The 10,087-nt window shown below is 36.8% G+C and overlaps 1 non-coding gene across 1 annotated transcript; it reads right to left on the bottom strand.

Moving 5' to 3' along the window:
• Nucleotides 1-9,352: 9,352 nt before the first annotated feature.
• LOC128279722 (small nucleolar RNA R71) lies at nucleotides 9,353-9,459 on the bottom strand. Its single transcript, XR_008269919.1, has one exon. It is a non-coding gene; the product is annotated as a small nucleolar RNA R71 (small nucleolar RNA).
• Nucleotides 9,460-10,087: the final 628 nt, after the last annotated feature.

Genomic DNA, 10,087 nt, shown 5'->3' with positions numbered 1-10,087 from the left:
AGGCATTGTAGGTCTTGGGGTTGTGTTTGTTGGGAATGGAGGTTGTGGAATATAGTATTAGTTCGAATGTATTGGTTGAACCAATCATTCATCACGCTATAAAAGCTTGTCTAGCTTCATCATTTGTATTACTAGCATTAGGTTGAGAGTCCGCCACGGCTTGTCCCTTGTCTTGGAGCAGCGCTACACTCTCAAGATCATCACCTACCGCTTCGGTCGGGATCGAGATCCATTACTATAAATAAACACATTTGCAAATGTCGAAATCACCACACTATCAAATAATCACGAGAAAATGGCATGTATAGCTAGACCCAAACGCATTACAGTAGTCCTAGAATCGACTAAACCGCAGCTCTGATACCAATCTGATTGTAACACCCGTGCCGAGACCGCTGCGGAGTCGGACACGAGGGTTAACGGCTTAAACCATTCATTTTCACACCATTTTAAAATTTTCCAGGCGGTTGGCTAAGCTGCGTCACTGCTCACTTTAAAAATCATATCTTGAGTTCCAAAACTTGAAAATCAGTTTCATAATTTTTCACTGAAACTAGACTCATATAAGCATCTACAAATTTTTTTCTAGAATTTTTGGTCAGGCTAATTAGTACAGTTTATTAGTTAAAGTCTCTCCTGTTACAGGGTGAGACTACACTGACCATCATGCATTACAACCTGGATATCTCCCTGTACAGGGCTTCAATACTGATTCCGTTTGTTTCTATAGAAACTAGACTCAAATATGAATCTATACATATATGTCATGACTCCTAATTATCTATGGTTAATTTATAATGAATTTCCAAAGTCGGAACAGGGAATCCAAAAACCGTTCTGGCCCTGTTTCTCGAAAACCTAAATATCTCTTAACATAAAACTCATATGACCGTTTCGTTTCTTCAATATGAAAGTAAATTCATCAAGGTTAATTTACATAATTTATTCACTATTTAATTCCATTCCTACTATTTTTAGTGATTTTTCACATCCACATCACTTCTGCTGTCAAGATTCGCCTTTAAGGTAGACTTTACCTATTTCATAGTTTCCATGATTCAATTAGCCCTTTTTGCATACATAGCACAAAGTATAATCATGATTAACCATTCCAATGGCTAATCGTTTCCAAACATTTCCATACCTCTTAGTGATCAACATACAAAACGATTATAGTACTATGCTAAAAATGTATATAAGCCATTTTCGCATGGCTATCCAAATTTACACAAAATCCATGGGTACATGACCAACAACAAAAAGGGTAGTCCTATACATGCCATTTCAAAGTTCAACCAAAATTGTACCAAAAGGGGGCTTTGATAGTGTGGGAGACTTCGACTTCCAAATATCCCAAGTCCGATAGCTGACGAGCCAAAATCTATAAAACAGAGAAACAAAGAAACGGAGTAAGCAATTTATGCTTAGTAAGTTTTGAGTAAGGGATTCCAGCACAACAAAAGCATAGCATTCATATAGCTAAACGGATAATTTTATATGCACAAATTCTCAATATCATACTTACTTCACATTACCAACCCTTATGTTCATACACAAAAGATCAACTTAGCCAAAGGCGGTAGCTTATTTATCAACTGAAATAATACTTATTTGTAAGGGCTCGACTACTTCAAAGCACATCTGAAACATACCTCATTGTCGGGATTTCACAAGCGTATTAACTGAAATTTTTACAGCAAGTTCATTCATTCCCGAATCACGTACCTTGAAGTTTAATCGGATATAGCTACTGTTCAAATACCTTCGGACATAGCCCGGTTATAGTAGCTTCGCACAAATGCCTTCGGACTTATCCCGAATTTAGTAACTCGCACAAATGCCTTCTTGATCTTAGTCTCGAATTTAGTAACTCGCACAAATGCCTTCGGATCTTAGTCCGGATATAGTCACTTAGCACAAAGCCTTGAACTTAGCCCGACATCATTGAAGAACCATGCACACATATATCAATAAATCATGACACATCCATATTTCATTTTCATTACCAAAGCTCAACACAAGACACTTGTCATATTTACAATTTCGCTCAATAGCCACATACAAAGAGCATGATTTTGATTTATTTAAGACATAATCTAATCGAATTATAATTTAAGTTCCATTACTCAAAACTTACCTCGGATGTTGTCGAACGGCTTCAACGACTATTCGATCACTTTTTCCTTTCCCTTATCCAACTGTGGTCCCTAAGCTCTTGAGCTAATTCAAACAAATTTAACTTATCAAAGTCTCATTTTGCTAGCTTATGGCGAATATGACAAGGAGTTTGATAGGTCATATGGCCATCTTTTGCTCAAATACACAATGATCATACGCATTTTAATCACATCAACAATTTAACACAATTCATTCGAACATCAAAGAAAGCTCAATGTACTTAGCCCATATATATACATTAGACATTAGAGTCACATATGTACGAAATCACGAATCGAATTCAACATACTAGCTAATATTTCCCTTAGCGAATTTTCTAAGTCAAGCTAAAGCCATCAATAGGCTACCAATGGCGAACATACACATCTATGCTAAGGCCGATTGCAACACTTAATACATTCTACAAGTATGGTCACTTGTGTTGACTAAACACCATTTATTTCAAGTTCAAAACATGGCTAATACACATATATACACTATTAAAGCATCCTCTCCCTTTACACTAATTCAACACATGCATTACCCATAATATACCAAATTACATTTGGCCTTAGCACACAACTTGCTAGCCGATTATTCTCCATTTAGCAACCAATGCACATACGAGCTCATTTGTTAGACTCTACTTCATCTAACAACAACCTTATTTCTCTTCTATATCCTACCATGGCCGAATGCATCACAACACCTTACCATTTCAATTTTTTGTCATGGTTGAACAAGGAACTTAATGTCTCACTCAAGGATGCTAAAAAGGAGATTCAAGAGTTATCAATCCACCATCACATGCATCATTAACAAGCTTCACATTTAGCATGCAATGATATCAACACAAAATCCACCTTGGCCGAATACCATCCCCATGACATAGCAAAGATTTGAACCATGGGCTAATAAGAACATCAAGCTAGCAACTAAAAACATGCATGAATCTCATGGCACAACATCAAACATACCTTAATCTTGATACAAGTATGGCTGAACCTCCTCCTAATCCTCTTCTAAACCAAACATGTAGCAAGAATTCCTTCCTTCTTCCTTAGAATTTTCGGCCAAAAGAAAATGAAAAGGATGAACAAATTTTTTTTCTCTTTTCTTCAACTCACGGCAATGGGGGAGAATCACACACCTTCTTTCTTTTTTTTTTTCATTTCTTTATTACCCATACTCCTTATTTTATTTTCCAACATAAATCACTTACACAACATGTTTTATGACATGTTTTGCCCATCCCTCTTTGTCATGGCCGGCCACTAGGCTTTAATCTAGGGAAATTTGACATGCAAGCCCATCATTTTCACAACATGCATTAATAGGCCATTTTACATTTGCCTAGCACATTTCTAAAATTTCTCACATAAGTCCTATTTGATAAAATTCACTTACAATTAACAAAATTCAAACATGAATTTTTCACACATGCATATGTACATATAATGAGCATCAACTATGACAGCTAATTATTTTTGTGACTCGGTTTAGTGGTACCGAGACCACTTTCCAACTAGGGTCAATTTAGGGCTGTCACATGGCTCTTGTAAAAGTTTTATGGCATCGACATGTTGTTGAAGAAGCTACATGGGAGCCGGAAGAAACCATGAGAAACCAATATCTGAATCTGTTTTTTGGTAAGACTTTCGAGGACGAAAATCCCTAATGGGGGAAAAATGTAACATCCCGAAATAGGGCCTAGTAGGAATAGTGGTTTTAGGACCACAAATCTGACATCAAAATATTTATTTTATGGTTATTATGAAGCCTAGAATATGAATATATGCATGTGTTAAAATTTCACGAAGAAATTCTAAGTATAAGATGTCCAATTGGAATTAAGGACTAAATTAAATAAATTGCAAAACTTGGATTCTAGAAGCAATTTGTATGAAACTTCTTTAGATTATGAATTAGAAGGTCTTGGAGATCAATTTGCCCAAATTCTAAATTTTTGGACAAAAATGGGCTTGCATGGATGAAATTTTAAAGAAAGGGCATGAAGGCATTTTGGTCGTTAGGCATTTTAAAGAAATAAAAAGGGAAAAATAAAGCAAAAATATGCTCATTTTCTTCCCATAGTAGCCGAAATTTGGAGGACACCATAGCTAGGGTTTCTTCAATTTTCAAGCTTAATAGTAAGTGCTCCCAGGCCCCGTTTTTCATGTTCTTTGTATTTTTGAAATCCCGGTAACTTGCTCTCTCCATTTCTACCCATATTTCATGCTAGGGTTCATGTTTGAAAATTTACCCATGCATGAGTTGCTTGTATTTTTATGGATTATGGAGGGATATGAAAGATGAATGTGTATTAAACATCTTTTCCTAGTTTATTTTCATGAGAAACCCTTATAGGGACCATTTTGAAAAAGATGTAAATGTGTGGTAGAAATGAGAAAATAATGAAAAATGTGGGTTGCCATAAGAGAGAAAAATGTTCGGTTAGGCTTAGGTAAGATAGAAATTGCATGTGTTTCATTATATGAGCCTAGGGACTAAATCGTAAAGATGTGAAAGGTTAGAGGCAAAATGGTCATTTGGACTGGGGATAGGTATTAACTTGAAATGTACAATGTGGGGTATTAATGAGTTAATTTTGCTATTATAGACCCCGAGGAACAAATTCTGGAGGTCAATCATGGTAAACGCAAGGTTTCGGAATAACCGAAACACAATCCCAAAAAGAATACCAGGTAAGTTCGGATAACTTAAAGTAAACCCCTAATATACATAATTTTATGATTTATGAATGCATGATATTTGCATTTATTGATGGTATGAAAATGCATGAAATGCTCCTTTGGTAATGACTTGTTGATAACTGTCTCGGTTGAGGTTAAAAAGGGAATTCGATGGATAAACCATGTTTTACATGTGAATTGAGATCTTGCATGTGTTGCAGTAAGGATTTAGCCCAGACGGGTAATCTATGATCTCAAATATGGAAAGGAATCTAGCCCGGACGGGTGTTCCTTGAATGATCGAGCCTCTCGAAGAATATATGTGCACTGGATTTAACCCGGATGGGTAATCTGAATTGGGTCTGAATTTAACCTGGACTGGTAATTCAGGTCTGAGCTCACTAAGGGTGTTTGTCGTTATAAGGGATTTAGCTTGGACTGGTAATCCCGACATCACCTTACGGGTTCATATAATGGGGGATTTAGCCTGGATTGGTAATCTTGCCATATGATGTGGGGTTCGCAGGAGTGCATATATATGAAATGATCATTCGTAAGAATTGACGAATAATGGGTATTCCATCGAGATTTCCTAGAAACTCAATGAGATTAACATGGGATATATATATGTGAATGAAATGTTGAATGATGAGCTTATCTAGTTAAATTACATGATACATGATTATGTGATTAACCCATTGATTGAGTGCATGTGATAGGAAATCATTTCATAATGGATGATTTCATGAATTAAGTATGGATGTATGCTAATTACTCGGTAAGTTTACTTTCCGGTTATTCAAGCTTACTAAGCATGAAAATGCTTACCCCCTCTCTTTTTCCTGTTTTACAGAGCTCGAGGATTCATAAAGATTGGAAGATGGTTGGAGAAGCAACACACTATCAACTAGTCAAGCTTTGGTAAAAAGACACTTCTATTTTGTTAATGGCGTATAGGGCTCTGAGTATTTTGTCATATGTGTCATTTGAATTGCCGAAGGAAGGCATGTAAAGATGCACTCATGTTTTTGTATAAGGCCATGGAAATTGACATATTTAAAAGTAGGCTATGATCTGCCTTTATATGCTTTTTTATACTCTATTATGATGGATTGCTGCAAGTGGCAATGAGTCCAAAAATGAGCCAAATTTTGAATGTGCTACAATCACATAAGAACCCATAAATACTAGATGGGAAATAACCTTTTTGTATGAAACCAATGATATGAGGTTTCCATACAACTATTTCATTAAGATTATTTACAAGCGTAAAATTATGTTTTCTCTCAAACTTGATAACCACTAGGCACAAGTAGTAGAAAGGGGTGACTAAAGGCTTGGAAAATAGCTTAATAAAGTCCACATGGTTGGACACACGGGCGTGTGTCTAGGCCGTGTGTGACACACAATTCCCTCCCATGCGCGTGTGCTATGGCCGTGTGTCCCCTGCACTTAAAATTTTAGCTCAAAGTTGTGCACGGGTGGCCGGGCGTGCACCATGGCCATGTTAAAATGACAGTGTCATCCACGGGCAGGCAGCACGGGCGTGTTCAATGGTCGTATTGATAAGTCAGTGTTGCTCACGGTTTAAGGGCATGGGCGTGCCCCAAGATACATGGGCGTGTGAGTTCACACGGCCCATATACACGGGCGTGTGTCCCTTTATGTTAAGGAAAATTTTCTGAGGAGCACAAGGTAAATCGAACGTGCCCGTATTTGTCCCGCATTGCTTTTCGATATGTTATAGGTCTCGAAAGCCTATACAAGGGATGAAATGTTCATGATTGAAAGGTTTTAAATTCAAATGAAATTTTGTAATCCAAGTTAGTATACTGAAAGTGTAAAGTTCCGGTAATGCAGTGAGCCCTGTCCCGATTTGGATTTGGGCTAAGGGTGTTACACAATGCTTTATGCTTTAGATACTGGAATCACTCCTCATAGGGTGGATGGTCGAAAGTGAGGCATTGATGGCAAATGGTTGCAATAAAAAAAGGATGAAAATGAGGTCCTAGTAGCTTTTCTTCTCTTGGAATGAGTGGGGACCTTAATCTTTCCTAATGTATTCGACATAGTGTATCTGAAAAATGAATGATAACCAAATTAGCCAAGGTTTAGAAAAATTAGCACCACACAATAACGAATCTAGCAGATAAATAAATCAACATATGAATTAAAACACATCGGTAAATGAACCACCTCATGACAAAATCCTAATCACAACTAGGATAATAAAGATCTACTCCTAATACAAAACTAAAACTAATACTAATCAAGTAGAAATAAATTACGTAAGCTAACCAACTAGTACTAAAGAAATATATAATATTAATAATGAGTAGACTACTAATACTAATGATAAACACCAAATTATACATATCTATACCCCAAATACTTAGCATATTTATGGATGTTTATTACAAGATTTGTGGATTTTAGTGCTCTTAATCCAATTATTTCATGTTTTGTACTTAGGAGAGCACCAAGAGTCGAAAGGAGCCAAAAACGAGCTAAAAAGGGACAAAACAGACCAAATCGAGATGATGACACGGCCTAAGCCTTGCCACATGGGCATCTCACACGCCCGTGTCCTTCGGGGGTGTCGACCAAGGTTTTCATGATTCACACGGCCTGGCCATTGAGCCCACATGGCCGTGTGCAATTTAAAGGATTGAACACGGCCTGGTAATCACGTCACAGGCCGTGGCACACAGGTGTGTCCTTTTTTTAAAGAGTTGTATTTTACACGGAAAAGGGTACTTAGGGAGGAAGAAAGCCAATCCAAAGCCTATTTAAACACCCTAAATGTGACCTAGAAGGAGGCCGCTCTTTCCAGAACTTTTCTGGAATACAGAACCACACGCCAGGAATTACTTGAAGAAAGCCAGATGATCCATCTCAAAAGCCGGAGCTACTCCAAGACTGAAGATCTCTCTCAGAATTCCTTTAGGGGTTTTATAGTTTTCTTTATGTTTTGTTATTTTCATACTCTTGAGATGTACTTTTATTTTATTATGAACTAAACCCCTTAGATACCTAAGGGGGATAAAACCTATGATAGATCTTGTTATTATTATCTGAACTGTATGATAAATACTTGATTTGTTCTTAATTATGTGTTCTTAATGCTTGAGTTAATATTTCGGATATTAATTCATGATTTGATGTGCTTATGCAGAGGAGGAATAGACCCTGCCTAAGAGTAGATTTGGAATAATTAAGCGGATTTGATCGAACTCCTAGAAATAGGGTTACAAGAATTTGCCGAATTAGGGTGAAACCTAATATGGGAGTCCATAGAGTGATTTACTGCTTCTTAGGGGTCTTAATTAAGAAAGAAATTTCAATTAATTCAACTGAGGGTTAGACGTTATTAGTCTCGAAAGGGATAATAACATAGGTTAGGGATCTCACGGATCAAGTCAAGTGAATAAATCGTCCGGTTCAGAGTCAGATAACAAGTGAAATCTAGGTGGATTCCTCATTGGGTCTCATCTTTATCAATTCCTTTTCTTTAAGTCTTTTTCCAAATTTTCTCTTTGCTTTAATTACATCAGTTAATTAGTTTAAACAATTAGTTAATTAAAACAAACCCTTTTATTCTTAGGCTAGATAATAAAAAGATAGTTATTACTAGTACTTTTGGTTCCCTTGGGTACGATATCCCAGTCTTCCCATTACTATACTATTGTTCGATAGGTGCGCTTGCCTTTTCGTCGTGATAATAGTTAGTCTAGGTTCGATCTTCATTATAAATATTTATTACTTGTTACGAATCACGCGATCAAGTTTTTGGCGCCATTGTCGGGGAACTGAAATATTAGGAACACTAAATTTTTATTACTTTAACCATTTATTTTTCTTGCAATTTTATTTTATTTTATTATTTATTAATTTACTTTTGTCTCTCTCTTGGCAGGTTTTTATAGTTTATGACTAGAAGAAACCCATCAGGACCATTACTATTTGACGAAGAAATCAATCATACAATTTGCAAAAATCAAAGAGAAAATAAGGCGTAGTTTACGCTACACGGAGAATGAGTGAGAAGAAGATACTCAAACCCCAACTGACGAGATGGCTGAAAACCCAGGCGATCAGCTGCCTCCTGCAATTGCAGCTAATCAAAATCCTGCTCCATGTACTATGTATGATTATGCTAAACCTTCTTTAACAGGAACTGAGTCTAGTGTAGTTAGACCTGCTATTGCTGCGAATAATTTTGAACTAAAACCTAACACAATTCAGATGATACAGCAGTTTGTTCAGTTTGATGGTTTGCAGGATGAGGATCCCAACACGCACTTGGCAAATCTTCTTGAATTTTGCGATACATTCAAAATCAATGGTGTTTCTGATGATGCCATTCGTCTTCAGTTATTTCCCTTTTCACTGAGAAAAAAAGCTAAACAGTGGTTGAACTCGTTACCATGAGGGTCTATCACTACTTGGTAACAAATGACCGAGAAATTTTACTAAACTATTTTCTGCCAGCTAAAACGGCTAAATTACGTAATAATATCTCATCTTTTGTGCAGATGGATTTAGAAACACTTTACGATGCATGGGAGACATACAAGGACTTACTGAGAAGGTGCCCTCACCATGGGTTACTGCTTTGGCTGCAAGTTCAAACGTTCTACAATGGTGTGAATCCCTCGACAAGACAAATGATTGATGCAGCTGCTGGCAGAACTATCAACAATAAAACACCGAAAAATGCATATGAATTTCTGAGGAGATGTCACTGAATAACTATCAGTGGCAAGTTATGAGGAAAAAGCCAATAACTATCAGTTATGAGGAGATGTCACTGAATAACTATCAGTCACTGAATAACTATCAGTCACCATGCTCTCAAATCAGGCAGAACTTCTCAATAAAAAGATTGATAGTTTTCTTAGTTCTGCGCAGGTACATCCAGTAATGAGATGTGACTCAAGCGGAGGAGGTGTACATACAGAATATCAATCCTTCAATCCCACAACCGAAGAGGAACAAGTCAACTATATGGGTAATAATAACTTTAGATCTCAAATAACCTATACAGTAATACTTATAATATAGGTTGGAGGAACCACCCAAATTTTTCCTGGGAAGGTTAAGGAAATCCAAAGCCACAAAATCCTCAGGGTTTTCAACAGCCACCTTATCAACATTAGAAAAAACCAAACCTTGAAGAGATGCTTTCTAAATTCATCTCAGTGTCAGAAATCCATTTCCAAAATACCGATACAACA

This window comes from Gossypium arboreum, chromosome 8, assembly GCF_025698485.1.
Source record: "Gossypium arboreum isolate Shixiya-1 chromosome 8, ASM2569848v2, whole genome shotgun sequence".
NCBI lineage: Eukaryota > Viridiplantae > Streptophyta > Magnoliopsida > Malvales > Malvaceae > Gossypium > Gossypium arboreum.
The sequence above is the reverse complement of the archived record's forward strand: the minus strand, read 5'-3'. Positions and strand labels throughout refer to the sequence as shown.